This window comes from Chamaea fasciata, unplaced genomic scaffold (genome assembly GCF_029207755.1).
Source record: "Chamaea fasciata isolate MVZ Bird 193981 ecotype frontalis unplaced genomic scaffold, bChaFas1.0.hap1 SCAF_8, whole genome shotgun sequence".
In the NCBI taxonomy this organism is placed as follows: Eukaryota; Metazoa; Chordata; class Aves; order Passeriformes; family Sylviidae; genus Chamaea; species Chamaea fasciata.
Window position 1 is genome coordinate 91521 of NW_027094093.1, and position 15622 is coordinate 107142.

Genomic DNA, 15622 nt, shown 5'->3' on the forward strand with positions numbered 1-15622 from the left:
CCCACACTTCCATTTTTAAAGGCAGGATCCCTCTAAGGAAGATGCATTTAGCTAAATTATGCGCTTAAATGGCCTTAAATAAAAAAAAAAAAAAAAAGAAAAAAGAAAAAAAGTCACAACAGGTCTGGAAAAAGGCGGTCTTGCTAAACAATGCCACTTTCTCTCAGAACGGCTAGCACAGCTAGCCTGAAGAAGATCTTCTGCAGTGCCCATATAGCCCCAAGGAGATTAGTGAGTGATGTGGATTGCTACAGTAGTAGTCCTGCAATGCCAGAAACTTTTTAAAAATCAGAATGTGTGTTGCTTTGAATTGTTGTTACTGCCAATTCTGTAGTTTTGGATGTCAAGCAAAATCTTGTATCATTAGCACAACAGTGGCACATGTTTCCCAGAGAAGCTGTGGATGCCCCATTCCTTTTACCGTTTGAGGCCAGCTTGGATGGGACTCTGAGCAACCTGGTGTAGTGGAAGGCCTCTGTGTGCATGGTTGGAGTTTGAAACTAGTCAGTCCTTAAGGTACCTTCCAATCCAGACCTTTCTGTGGTTTTAGGCCTTTAAATTGCCCTTCCCCCCTGCCTGCAGCGGCCAGCACCGTGTCTGCAACATGGAACCAGTCCCTCCGTGACATCAGGCCTAGGGCCGAGGGCACTGCGGCAATGCAAATTCCGTTGGCATTACGTTGGCAGCTGCCCTGGAGGTGTCAAGCTCTCTCTCCTTGCAGCTGACTTGCAGCTGTGACGGCAATGATTTTGTTGTGCATCCTCATCCTACTGGCTCTGTGCGGGCCTGCACATGGCGCCTGTGGGTAAGTAGCCTCAGGCTCTTCGGGGGCCCAGGCAAAGGCTTAGGGGCTTCCCTGTGGGTGCCCGCTTGCCACCTGTGGCCACAGCAGTTCCCAGAGTAGGTGGGAGTCTCTGTTTATCACCACTGGCCAGGCTGCTGGCACCAGTTGTCTAAGGGGCTAAAGCAGAAATGGGCAAACATATGGACATCCCAGGCAGTTCCCTGCTGGCTTTGCAACCAGAGCCTTGTGAGGAGGGAAGCTGGCTGACCTTCAGCACAGCAGCAGGCCTTCTCATGGGACACTAACGACTTTCTGCTTACAGACAGACTTGTGGGCTGCGGCCCATGGGTACTACCTTCAGCTCATCACGCGTTGTGGGTGGCACAGATGTCATGCCAGGGTCTGGGGCCTGGGCTGGGATCGCCAGTATCCGCTGCGTCTGGAAACCACGGGTGTCTGTGCATATCTGTGGAGGGACCCTCATCAGCGCAAAGTGGCTGCTCTCAGCTGCCCACTGCTTTGTCAACATCACAAAGTAAGGAGGACCTGGGCACAGGGATATCCCCACACCACCAGTGCATGCTATTCCCATCCCATTTCCTTGCATGTTCCTAGTGCCAGGACATTGCAGGGCCCAGCTGAGAGACTGCTCAGGGAGATGACTGGGTTCATGCCACCGCTTCCTAGCAGCCTGCAGCTCAATATATCTCAAGCCTACTTTCACTCTGTGGAGTGCTGTTTTCCTCTCTGCCTCAGGAAGCAGAAGGCAGGAAGGGCTGGGGTGTTACAGCCCGTGATTCTACTCCCCCTCACCCCTCTCTCCATCTGCCTTCCAGTCCCATCAGCGAGTGGGCCATCGTTCTTGGGGCCACCTCATTGGGCCAGTCGGGCCCTGGTGTGGAAGTGCGCCGGATTAAGCGGCTGATTATTCATGAAAAATACATCCCTGACCTTGAGTATAACGACATCGCCTTGCTGGAACTGGATCGGCCAGTCCAGTGCAGCTCCACCATTCAGACCGCCTGCCTGCCTGGTCCTGCAGTGAAAGTGTCGGAGCTGAAAAACTGTTACGTTGCTGGCTGGGGTGACAGAATCGTGAAATGTGAGTGAGTTCCCATAAAGGATCTGGACCCTGAGGGCAAGCTTGGCCCACCAGGGAGAGACGGCTGGGCCTTCCTGACAGCAGAGTTAGGCCGTGGGACATATGCCTCTGGCCTGGCCTGCTGCCCAATGCCACACAGCAGTGACACAGCACTGCCAACACCTCTCTAGAGGCCAGCAAGCCTCTAGGGAAAAACTTCAACACACGGGCAAAGAGCTGCTGGGAGCTCATTCCTTTCTCTGCTCACAGCTTCAGGTAGAGATATCCTGCAGCAGGCCAAGGTGCAAGTGGTCCCCAATCAGCTCTGCAACAGTAGTGAGTGGCTGCATGGGTACATCTATGACTTCCACGTGTGTGCTGGCCAGGGCGGCCTTGGCACCTGCCAGGTAGGAGCATGCTGAGTCCCCCAGGCCCCAGCAGTGTAGGCAGCCTTATCCCACCACCCAAGCACAGCCCAGCGTGTGCTTTCCCTGACCAGTTGCTCTCCCAGCCCCGGCTCTGCACTGCCGCTGAAGCTTCTGCCCCCTTTCCCATCTGTGGGTCCTTGCTCTGTGGGGTCCAGATGCTAACCCTGAAGCATCCAAGCACAGGGGAGACAGAGAGCCTCACCTGACAGGCCCCTAACCTGCTCCCAAGGGTGCTGAGGTTCTACAGGTTCCAGCACTTGAGCAGGGCCTTGCTCAGCCAGGAGTCCAGTTCTTCTGGCAGGGGCTGAAGAGAGTAAAGCAACCAACTCCGACTGCTGACAGGGGCACACAGAGGCACCTTAATCCTCTCTGCTCTGCTCCAGGGTGACAGCGGGGGGCCTCTTGTCTGCCAAGATAAGCATGCCGGCTTCTTCTGGCAAATTGGTGTGACCAGCTGGGGAGTAGGCTGTGCTAGACCTAAACGGCCTGCAGTCTCCAGCTCCACTCAGTACTACTACGACTGGATCCGGACTACAGTGGGAAGAAGGCCAGTACCAGGAATTACGCCAGCACCAGCCTACACCTCAACCCCCCTGCAGACACTACCTCCAAGACCAACTCAACCCTGTCCAGTTCCTCGGGCAAAGCTGCTCCAATTCTTTAATCTGCTGAAGGAGATCTTGCTGTACCTAAAGGGAAAAATTGTTTGAACGGCAAAATGGACCAGCTGCAGTTCAGGCTACAGTAGACCACAACCCTTTCCTTCTGAGTTCTATTAATTTGAATTGCATTAAACGGATTTAAATTGGAAGCAAACTAAAAAGGAGATCTGTATTTTCTGCTCTGCGACAAATTTGCATCCAAATTCTCTAAAATCCCGCTGGCTTGATTTTGCCCAAGCAGCCCTGAACTCAGGGATCCCTTCATACTCATCTAGGAAGAATTTGGCTTCACACTCCCTTCCGTACAGATCAATGCCTTCCCCACAGCTATCGGTGCATCTACAGCGAAAGAGTAGCATCTGGCACCTTAAGTTTGCAAAAACAAGTTCAAGAAACACAACACTAGGAAAACAAGAGAAAAGAAAAGAAGGGTGCAGATGTTGCCCTGTCATCAAAAATGTGAAGCCCTTCATTCTCCTCTGTGCCCTAAGGATGGTTTTTGTCCCCATCAGATGGCAACTGGATTTTTTGGCCCATGTAGAAACCTAAGCAGTAAAGAGTTCATGCACTGCTATGCCCTGAACACCAACAGCCATCAAGCAAACGAGTTATAACAGCATGTGCCTGGAAAGGGGAGCTGTATTGAACGTAGGCCAGCCCCATTCTGGAGCTGAAGTTCCTGTTCCAGTCTGTAGTGACCACACAACATAAAGAACAGCTTAAGTGCAGGAGTGGGGTCAAGGAGCAAGCAAGACCAATAGATGGAGAATCAAGACCACAAAAAAAAAAAGAAAACAAACCCAAAGCCCCCCAGCCCATTTCCAGAAAAGTCTAGAATACTAGGCTGCGCATGCCAACTCATTTGTACGAAGAGTGAGGAACCTAATCCCAGAATGGGGAAAACTTACCTAGAAAAATGTACCACCACAGAGGCCGGGTGGCATTCTCTCAGGACCCTGGACACCTGTTGGCTGGATCAGTGCTGGACCCAGGACTTTAATCTTCTTTCCTCTCCTACCCGATTCCTCTTCCCCTTCTTCTTCCCTCTTTTCTTTTAGTCTTCTGTCTTATCATTAGAAGGTAGTGGCAAAACATATACCAATTGCCATGCTGAGTGTGTAGTTTGTTAATAAAAAGCGGTGAGGTTTTTTTGGACCCTTTTGCTTTTTGCCATTCTTTTCCATCCGTGAACATCGACGAACCTCTGTTGCTCCCTTCCACATAGGAGTGGCGTGTAAGACCAATGCACAAACACTCCAGGGAAGGGAAGAGCTGCAACAGCCTTCTCCAGTGCCAATCCCTGGGCCAAGGATCAATTGCACATCTCACCCCCTCACAGCAGCAGTCTGTTGTACCAGCACGTCTTCTATGATCCGATTATTGACACATGCCTCTACCTGAAGGAAAGAGGCATGTGCCGAAGTCAATAGCATGGATTTTCTTTAACAGTAAGCATGAGGTAGAGAGGTAGAAATAGGAAAGACAGGAGGGCCAGAGGGAGAGAAAGAGTGAGACAGTTGAAGTAGAAAGCTATCACCGCACTTGGATCCAGAAAGCATCCTCTTGCATCTTTTCTTCACCCTGGTCTTCTTGCTGGTGTGGTTCCCCCAGGTATTCAAACCTTTTTGCTATTTAGGCATTTTAGCCAACAAAGGAATCAATGCTCATTGGCTACAGTTACCCACTCAGAGTTGCTTTTCAACAGAGTGGCTTTGTTGGCTTTGAGTGTGGGTTCTTTCTGTCCAGTATCAGTGCTCCTCCAGTATCCGTTTTCCTCCTGCTGGTCTGAGAGCGCATCCAATCCTACCTCACATTCCTCTCAGGTGGGTTAACTGAAAGCCCAAGTTTCACAGAGGCATGTTCAGGGAGGGGGAGCTTCAGTTGCTGCCGATGAGCAGTTGCTTCTTTGGAGAGTTTGTCACAGTGGGCAAAGCCTTTCAATGATCTTAATGCATCTTGGAGGGGCAAGAACCTCTAATCTTTATTGCATAAGGGAGGGAATATAGTTATCAAAGATGAGGAAAAGGCTGAGGTCCCTAGCATCTTCTTTGCTTCAGTTTTCAACAAAAAGACGGGTTGTCCTCAAGGCAACTGGCCTCCTGAACTCGTAGATGGGGAGCAGGGAACAGAACAGCCTCTCCTGTTATCCAGGAGAGAAAGTAGTTAGTGACCATCTGAGCCACTTAGATGCTGACAAGTCGATGAGACCAGACAGGATTCATCCCAGGGTGGTGCAGGAGATGGCAGAAGACCTCACCAAGACGCTTTCCATCATTTACCATCAGTCCTGGGTAACAAGACGACTGGGCTGGCCAACGTGATGCTCATCCATAAGAAGGGCCATAAGGAGCACATGGGAAACTACAGGCCTGTCAGCCTGACCTTGGTACTCAGTAAGGTTAAACAAGAGATCATCTTAAGTGCGATAACGCAGCACCTACAGGACAGCTGAGGGATCAGACCCAGCCAGCAGGGATTTAGGAGGGGCAGGTTGTGCTTTAACCAACCTGATCTCCCTTTGTTACCAGCTGACCCACCAGGTGGATGACGGGAAGGCTGTGGATGTTGTATACCTGGCCTTCAGCAAAGCCTCTTACCCCATCTCCCATAGCGCACTCCTGGAAAAGCTGGTAGCCCACAGCTTGGGCAGGAGCCGTGTTCAGAACTGGCTGGATGGCCAGGCCCAGAGACTGGAGGTGAATGGTCCTGCATCCAGATGGGGGCTAGTCACTTAGTGCAGCCCCCCAGGGGTCTGTGTTGGGACCAGTCTTGTTTAAATATCTTCATTGATGATGCGGACAAGGGGATCACCTTGCAGATGACACCAAGCTGGGAGCAAGCACTGCTCTGTTAGAGGGTAGGAGGGCTCTGCAGAGGGACCTGGACAGGCTGGATAGGTGTGCTGAATCCAACAATGGGAGGTTTCACAAGTCCAAGTGCCAGGTCGTGCCTTTGAATCACAGCAAGCCCCTGCAGCACCACAAGCTGGGGTTGGTGTGGCTGGACAGTGCCCAGGCAGAAAAGGGACCTGGGGCTACTGGAGACAGCAGCTGAACGTGAGCCAGCAGTGCGCTCTGGTGGCCAAGAAGGCCAATGGCATCCTGGCCTGGATCAGGAATGGTGTGGCCAGCAGGAGCGGGGAGGTCATTCTTCCCCTGTAGTCAGCACTGGTGAGGCCGCACCTTGAGTGCTGCGTCCAGTTCTGGGCTCCTCAGTTTAGGAAGGACGTTGAGATGCTCAAATGGGTCCAGAGGAGGGCAACAAGGATAGTGAATGGTCTGGGACACATGTCTTATGAGGAGCAGCTGAGGGAGCTGGGGTTGCTTAGCTTGGAGAAGAGAAGGCTCAGGGGTGAGCGTACCAACCTCTATAAGTCCCCGAAAGGAGGGTATAGCCCAGTGGGGGTCAGTCTCTTCTCCCAGGCAAGCAGCAAGAGAAGCCGACAAAGTCTTAAGCTGTACCACAGGAAGTTGGGACTGGGCATTGAGAAGAAGATTCTTCACAGAAAGGTTGATTTTGGGCATTGGAATAGGCTTCCCAGGGAGGCGGTGGAGTCACCTGGAGGTGTTTAAGCAAAGATAGCACATGGCTTTTAGTGCTGTGGTCTGGTTGACAAGGTGGTGTTGAGTCATAGGTTTGACTCAATGGTCTCAGATGTTTTTTTTTCCAACCTAGTCGATTCTGTGGTTCTGTGATTGGTGTTTAAGGCAATTCTGCTCTTTAAGTGTCTTGCAATATCTTATGCAGCTCTGGTCATCAAGGGTGCATAGGTTCTTAGAGCCCCTAAGAGCCATCAGCGGGGAGCAAAGCCACGCATCTACTCTTCCCTAGAGATCACCTGCAGAGGTGATGCTTGACCAGCATACCCAGCTAACGTGCGCAGTGCCTGCTAAGGCCATATTAAATTTTTGCCCACAGCGTTTACTTTGGAAGAGAACCTCCCCCTTATAAAAACTGCATTCAATGAATAACATTTTCTGATTCAAGAGTGAACTTAAAAACGATAGAAAGAAAGGAAAAATCCAGCCTCCGGAGATTTAATTAAAAATTCAGGACCTCCAAATTGTTGAACCACTTAATCCCAACACCTGTTTTGCACAGACAGGAGTCTCAACCCTACACGATTTCAGCTGCCCGAGACCATCTTTCCACGCTCTCAGGAAAGTCACAGCCTGTCAAGCATGCCTGTAAGACCTTGAAGGCTGAGTCTCCCCAGGGTGGTAGTGAGAAGGTCATTAGGGCTTGAGGAGTCAGGAGGATATCCTTGTCCAGGGGCTCGGGCATTTTTTCATCTGCTCCTTGGGACAGGAAGAGACCAAGGTTTCTCCATTTTGTTGCAGTGTGTGAGATTCTTTGGTAGTGCCAGTGATGGGGAGCAGCTTCTCAGGACTCCCTGAATTGCCATGGAGAACAGACAGAGCCATGGGGACAGAGTGCAGCTGCCCCATTTGTCATGATGAGCAAGAGGGTGTTGCTTATGCCATACCCTGTGGCCATGAGTTCTGCATGGGCTGCATGCTGCGTTGGGCAGAGAAGAAAGCAGAGTGCCCACTCTGCAGAAGATTGATAGAGTCTGTCAGGTTTTCTCTGCGGGAACAAAAATACCTCGAGTGTGTCATCACACCCCAGGGAGAATCACCAGAGACCAAGAGAGAGGCAGAAAGATCTCTTGGCCTCCTGGATGGAAACAGCTGCCAGCGCCCAGGAGCGGTTCCTGTGCAAGGGACACCTTCCCCAGCTGAGCAGGGGCCTGCAGGGGCAGAGGCTGTCGGTAGCCTGCTGCCAAGGTCTGGGCAGAACTTTTCCAAAAAGAAGAGCATGTTCTTGACCCTATGCTGCCCTGGCTGCGCCAGAGGCTGGAGGCAATCTATGGGTCCCAGCGGTGGCTGGCAGCGAGAGCAGAGAACAGCATCTTGTATGCCCTGTGCCTCTGCGGTCCAGATGGGGAGGTCATGGTCCAGGTGCTGCAGCCTCTCCTGGAGGAATATACAGAACCCTATTGAAATGCTTTAGGAACAACTATGAAGCAATAACATAGAGCTGAGTTTGAGACAGGAAAGGGTACCAAGAAAATCTGGAAAGTTGGGGAGTTTTTGTGCATTTGACCATTTGTTGCATATGCATACTTCTGTTCTGTCAGTAGTAGAGGTTGTAAAATTGTTTTTCTGTTAGGGAGTCTCCACCCCTATTCATAAGTTGTACTGGAGTCATCTCCTCCTTCCATGAGAAATGCATCAATACGATTCTCCTGTTTTTTGAATGTCTTGGGAATTGATGAAGACTGAAATGGCTAAGACCCGGTGCAAGGTAGACAGCCTTGGCTGGCAAGGCTCATGCTGGACATGGGCTTAAGGCAGGGTGAGGGTCAAGAAAGGGATGAGGTGTCAGTGCAAGACAAAGAGCAGAAACCCCAGTGTTAGGAGGGCTATGAGAAAGCCTCCAAGGGAAGGTGAGGACTGCCACTCCAGCATGAGAGGCAGAAAACCTTGGGTGTCGCTCGTGTGAGCATGCCTAGCTATTCTGGCTAGTTAAGCTTAGCCATAGGTGCAGGACAAAAACTTGAACTGTTCCAACTAACCCAGGTAACGCAGGACTATGGAATTCTTTGTATAACTAAGCAGTACTTAGGAAACGAGACTACCAGCTGTAGGCCACCAAGTGTTAGGGACTGTACAAAAGGCCGACTAATAGGCTGAAGTGTGGTAAGCAAATGTTTCCTTGGATGCCTTAGGAATCGACTTAATGAGCCAGCCTTCGCAATACTAGAGAGATGATGACTACAGAATTTAAAGATCCAATGGGACTTGTGAAAAAGGATGCATCTTCGGGGCAAGGTTGGTTTGGGAGTGAAGGGCCATGTGACAAACCAAGCTCGGCCACTCCCAGAGGGATGTGGCTCCCGCGTTACCTTCAGTGTCTTTGATGCTGTTGGCACAATTGTCCAGCAGCATCCTTTCATTTGTGGTGCAGCTCCTCAGTTCAGAGGCTGTGCAAGGAGAGAGTAGCCACATAGGGCATGATCCTTCACTTGATACTGTCATTCATCTCCTCTTCAGCTCCAGGTCTCCACTTGCATTGCTAAAGCTCTGGGCTGGCAAGAGGAGAAGGCTGCTTCCATCAGCAGCTGCAGAAAGTGTTCCAGAGAGCAGAAGGCAGAGCCCGAGGGTATTGCCAGCATGGGTACTTCTCTCCCATCGCAGCCGGCAGCAGGGATTTACCTTGCCATTTCTTTGCACTCGGCATCTTCAGCCTCTTTCATACAGATCTCATCCAGCTCAGAGAACGAGTCATGAAGGATGTGTTGGTCATCCTACGTGGTCCTGAGGATGAGCTCTACCCACCTGGGATTAGAAGACAAAACTCCATCCTGTTACTGTGACTATCATGCTCACAGTCAAAGCGGGCATCAGGGGTGTACCAGGTCAGCCATAATTACTGGGCTAGGCCCTTACCCTTAGGTCTGTGCAGGCTTGCCCAGAGCCATGGAAGAGAAACACCTGTTTTACCTCTGCATAAGGATAGACTGCTTTCTTCTCCCACACTTCCATTTTTAAAGGCAGGATCCCTCTAAGGAAGATGCATTTAGCTAAATTATGCGCTTAAATGGCCTTAAATTAAAAAAAAAAAAAAAAGAAAAAAGAAAAAAAGTCACAACAGGTCTGGAAAAAGGCGGTCTTGCTAAACAATGCCACTTTCTCTCAGAACGGCTAGCACAGCTAGCCTGAAGAAGATCTTCTGCAGTGCCCATATAGCCCCAAGGAGATTAGTGAGTGATGTGGATTGCTACAGTAGTAGTCCTGCAATGTCAGAAACTTTTTAAAAATCAGAATGTGTGTTGCCTTGAATTGTTGTTACTGCCAATTCTGTAGTTTTGGATGTCAAGCAAAATCTTGTATCATTAGCACAACAGTGGCACATGTTTCCCAGAGAAGCTGTGGATGCCCCATTCCTTTTACCGTTTGAGGCCAGCTTGGATGGGACTCTGAGCAACCTGGTGTAGTGGAAGGCCTCTGTGTGCATGGTTGGAGTTTGAAACTAGTCAGTCCTTAAGGTACCTTCCAATCCAGACCTTTCTGTGGTTCTAGGCCTTTAAATTGCCCTTCCCCCCTGCCTGCAGCGGCCAGCACCGTGTCTGCAACATGGAACCAGTCCCTCCGTGACATCAGGCCTAGGGCCGAGGGCACTGCGGCAATGCAAATTCCGTTGGCATTACGTTGGCAGCTGCCCTGGAGGTGTCAAGCTCTCTCTCCTTGCAGCTGACTTGCAGCTGTGACGGCAATGATTTTGTTGTGCATCCTCATCCTACTGGCTCTGTGCGGGCCTGCACATGGCGCCTGTGGGTAAGTAGCCTCAGGCTCTTCGGAGGCCCAGGCAAAGGCTTAGGGGCTTCCCTGTGGGTGCCCGCTTGCCACCTGTGGCCACAGCAGTTCCCAGAGTAGGTGGGAGTCTCAGTTTATCACCACTGGCCAGGCTGCTGGCACCAGTTGTCTAAGGGGCTAAAGCAGAAATGGGCAAACATATGGACATCCCAGGCAGTTCCCTGCTGGCTTTGCAACCAGAGCCTTGTGAGGAGGGAAGCTGGCTGACCTTCAGCACAGCAGCAGGCCTTCTCATGGGACACTAACGACTTTCTGCTTACAGACAGACTTGTGGGCTGCGGCCCATGGGTACTACCTTCAGCTCATCACGCGTTGTGGGTGGCACAGATGTCATGCCAGGGTCTGGGGCCTGGGCTGGGATCGCCAGTATCCGCTGCGTCTGGAAACCACGGGTGTCTGTGCATATCTGTGGAGGGACCCTCATCAGCGCAAAGTGGCTGCTCTCAGCTGCCCACTGCTTTGTCAACATCACAAAGTAAGGAGGACCTGGGCACAGGGATATCGCCAAACCACCAGTGCATGCTATTCCCATCCCATTTCCTTGCATGTGCCTAGTGCCAGGACATTGCAGGGCCCAGCTGAGAGACTGCTCAGGGAGACGACTGCGTTCATGCCACCGCTTCCTAGCAGCCTGCAGCTCAATATATCTCAAGCCTACTTTCACTCTGTGGAGTGCTGTTTTCCTCTCTGCCTCAGGAAGCAGAAGGCAGGAAGGGCTGGGGTGTTACAGCCCGTGATTCTACTCCCCCTCACCCCTCTCTCCATCTGCCTTCCAGTCCCATCAGCGAGTGGGCCATCGTTCTTGGGGCCACCTCGTTGGGCCAGTCGGGCCCTGGTGTGGAAGTGCGCCGGATTAGGCGGCTGATTATTCATGAAAAATACATCCCTGACCTTGAGTATAACGACATCGCCTTGCTGGAACTGGATCGGCCAGTCCAGTGCAGCTCCACCATTCAGACCGCCTGCCTGCCTGGTCCTGCAGTGAAAGTGTCGGAGCTGAAAAACTGTTACGTTGCTGGCTGGGGTGACAGAATCGTGAAATGTGAGTGAGTTCCCATAAAGGATCTGGACCCTGAGGGCAAGCTTGGCCCACCAGGGAGAGACGGCTGGGCCTTCCTGACAGCAGAGTTAGGCCGTGGGACATATGCCTCTGGCCTGGCCTGCTGCCCAATGCCACACAGCAGTGACACAGCACTGCCAACACCTCTCTAGAGGCCAGCAAGCCTCTAGGGAAAAACTTCAACACACGGGCAAAGAGCTGCTGGGAGCTCATTCCTTTCTCTGCTCACAGCTTCAGGTAGAGATATCCTGCAGCAGGCCAAGGTGCAAGTGGTCCCTAATCAGCTCTGCAACAGTAGTGAGTGGCCGCATGGGTACATCTATGACTTCCACGTGTGTGCTGGCCAGGGCGGCCTTGGCACCTGCCAGGTAGGAGCATGCTGAGTCCCCCAGGCCCCAGCAGTGTAGGCAGCCTTATCCCACCACCCAAGCACAGCCCAGCGTGTGCTTTCCCTGACCAGTTGCTCTCCCAGCCCCGGCTCTGCACTGCCGCTGAAGCTTCTGCCCCCTTTCCCATCTGTGGGTCCTTGCTCTGTGGGGTCCAGATGCTAACCCTGAAGCATCCTAGCACAGGGGAGACAGAGAGCCTCACCTGACAGGCCCCTAACCTGCTCCCAAGGGTGCTGAGGTTCTACAGGTTCCAGCACTTGAGCAGGGCCTTGCTCAGCCAGGAGTCCAGTTCTTCTGGCAGGGGCTGAAGAGAGTAAAGCAACCAACTCCGACTGCTGACAGGGGCACACAGAGGCACCTTAATCCTCTCTGCTCTGCTCCAGGGTGACAGCGGGGGGCCTCTTGTCTGCCAAGATAAGCATGCCGGCTTCTTCTGGCAAATTGGTGTGACCAGCTGGGGAGTAGGCTGTGCTAGACCTAAACGGCCTGCAGTCTCCAGCTCCACTCAGTACTACTACGACTGGATCCGGACTACAGTGGGAAGAAGGCCAGTACCAGGAATTACGCCAGCACCAGCCTACACCTCAACCCCCCTGCAGACACTACCTCCAAGACCAACTCAACCCTGTCCAGTTCCTCGGGCAAAGCTGCTCCAATTCTTTAATCTGCTGAAGGAGATCTTGCTGTACCTAAAGGGAAAAATTGTTTGAACGGCAAAATGGACCAGCTGCAGTTCAGGCTGCAGTAGACCACAACCCTTTCCTTCTGAGTTCTATTAATTTGAATTGCATTAAACGGAATTAAATTGGAAGCAAACTAAAAAGGAGATCTGTATTTTCTGCTCTGCGACAAATTTGCATCCAAATTCTCTAAAATCCCGCTGGCTTGATTTTGCCCAAGCAGCCCTGAACTCAGGGATCCCTTCATACTCATCTAGGAAGAATTTGGCTTCACACTCCCTTCCGTACAGATCAATGCCTTCCCCACAGCTATCGGTGCATCTACAGCGAAAGAGTAGCATCTGGCACCTTAAGTTTGCAAAAACAAGTTCAAGAAACACAACACTAGGAAAACAAGAGAAAAGAAAAGAAGGGTGCAGATGTTGCCCTGTCATCAAAAATGTGAAGCCCTTCATTCTCCTCTGTGCCCTAAGGATGGTTTTTGTCCCCATCAGATGGCAACTGGATTTTTTGGCCCATGTAGAAACCTAAGCAGTAAAGAGTTCATGCACTGCTATGCCCTGAACACCAACAGCCATCAAGCAAACGAGTTATAACAGCATGTGCCTGGAAAGGGGAGCTGTATTGAACGTAGGCCAGCCCCATTCTGGAGCTGAAGTTCCTGTTCCAGTCTGTAGTGACCACACAACATAAAGAACAGCTTAAGTGCAGGAGTGGGGTCAAGGAGCAAGCAAGACCAATAGATGGAGAATCAAGACCACAAAAAAAAAAAAGAAAACAAACCCAAAGCCCCCCAGCCCATTTCCAGAAAAGTCTAGAATACTAGGCTGCGCATGCCAACTCATTTGTACGAAGAGTGAGGAACCTAATCCCAGAATGGGGAAAACTTACCTAGAAAAATGTACCACCACAGAGGCCGGGTGGCATTCTCTCAGGACCCTGGACACCTGTTGGCTGGATCAGTGCTGGACCCAGGACTTTAATCTTCTTTCCTCTCCTACCCGATTCCTCTTCCCCTTCTTCTTCCCTCTTTTCTTTTAGTCTTCTGTCTTATCATTAGAAGGTAGTGGCAAAACATATACCAATTGCCATGCTGAGTGTGTAGTTTGTTAATAAAAAGCGGTGAGGTTTTTTTGGACCCTTTTGCTTTTTGCCATTCTTTTCCATCCGTGAACATCGACGAACCTCTGTTGCTCCCTTCCACATAGGAGTGGCGTGTAAGACCAATGCACAAACACTCCAGGGAAGGGACCTCTGTTGCTCCCTTCCACATAGGAGTGGCGTGTAAGACCAATGCACAAACACTCCAGGGAAGGGAAGAGCTGCAACAGCCTTCTCCAGTGCCAATCCCTGGGCCAAGGATCAATTGCACATCTCACCCCCTCACAGCAGCAGTCTGTTGTACCAGCACGTCTTCTATGATCCGATTATTGACACATGCCTCTACCTGAAGGTAAGAGGCATGTGCCGAAGTCAATAGCATGGATTTTCTTTAACAGTAAGCATGAGGTAGAGAGATAGAAATAGGAAAGACAGGAGGGCCAGAGGGAGAGAAAGAGTGAGACAGTTGAAGTAGAAAGCTATCACCGCACTTGGATCCAGAAAGCATCCTCTTGCATCTTTTCTTCACCCTGGTCTTCTTGCTGGTGTGGTTCCCCCAGGTATTCAAACCTTTTTGCTATTTAGGCATTTTAGCCAACAAAGGAATCAATGCTCACTGGCTACAGTTACCCACTCAGAGTTGCTTTTCAACAGAGTGGCTTTGTTGGCTTTGAGTGTGGGTTCTTTCTGTCCAGTATCAGTGCTCCTCCAGTATCCGTTTTCCTCCTGCTGGTCTGAGAGCGCATCCAATCCTACCTCACATTCCTCTCAGGTGGGTTAACTGAAAGCCCAAGTTTCACAGAGGCATGTTCAGGGAGGGGGAGCTTCAGTTGCTGCCGATGAGCAGTTGCTTCTTTGGAGAGTTTGTCACAGTGGGCAAAGCCTTTCAATAATCTTAATGCATCTTGGAGGGGCAAGAACCTCTAATCTTTATTGCATAAGGGAGGGAATATCGTTATCAAAGATGAGGAAAAGGCTGAGGTCCCTAGCATCTTCTTTGCTTCAGTTTTCAACAAAAAGACGGGTTGTCCTCAAGGCAACTGGCCTCCTGAACTCGTAGATGGGGAGCAGGGAACAGAACAGCCTCTCCTGTTATCCAGGAGAGAAAGTAGTTAGTGACCATCTGAGCCACTTAGATGCTGACAAGTCGATGAGACCAGACAGGATTCATCCTAGGGTGGTGCAGGAGATGGCAGAAGACCTCACCAAGACGCTTTCCATCATTTACCATCAGTCCTGGGTAACAAGACGACTGGGCTGGCCAACGTGATGCTCATCCATAAGAAGGGCCATAAGGAGCACATGGGAAACTACAGGCCTGTCAGCCTGACCTTGGTACTCAGTAAGGTTAAACAGGTGATCATCTTAAGTGCGATAACGCAGCACCTCCAGGACGGCTGAGGGATCAGACCCAGCCAGCAGGGATTTAGGAGGGGCAGGTTGTGCTTTAACCAACCTGATCTCCCTTTGTTACCAGCTGACCCGTCAGGTGGATGACGGGAAGGCTGTGGATGTTGTATACCTGGCCTTCAGCAAAGCCTCTTACCCCATCTCCCTTAGCGCACTCCTGGAAAAGCTGGTAGCCCACAGCTTGGGCAGGAGCCGTGTTCAGAACTGGCTGGATGGCCAGGCCCAGAGACTGGAAGTGAATGGTCCTGCATCCAGATGGGGGCTAGTCACTTAGTGCAGCCCCCCAGGGGTCTGTGTTGGGACCAGTCTTGTTTAAATATCTTCATTGATGATGCGGACAAGGGGATCACCTTGCAGATGACACCAAGCTGGGAGCAAGCACTGCTCTGTTAGAGGGTAGGAGGGCTCTGCAGAGGGACCTGGACAGGCTGGATAGGTGTGCTGAATCCAACAATGGGAGGTTTCACAAGTCCAAGTGCCAGGTCGTGCCTTTGAATCACAGCAAGCCCCTGCAGCACCACAAGCTGGGGTTGGTGTGGCTGGACAGTGCCCAGGCAGAAAAGGGACCTGGGGCTACTGGAGACAGCAGCTGAACGTGAGCCAGCAGTGCGCTCTGGTGGCCAAGAAGGCCAATGGCATCCTGGCCTG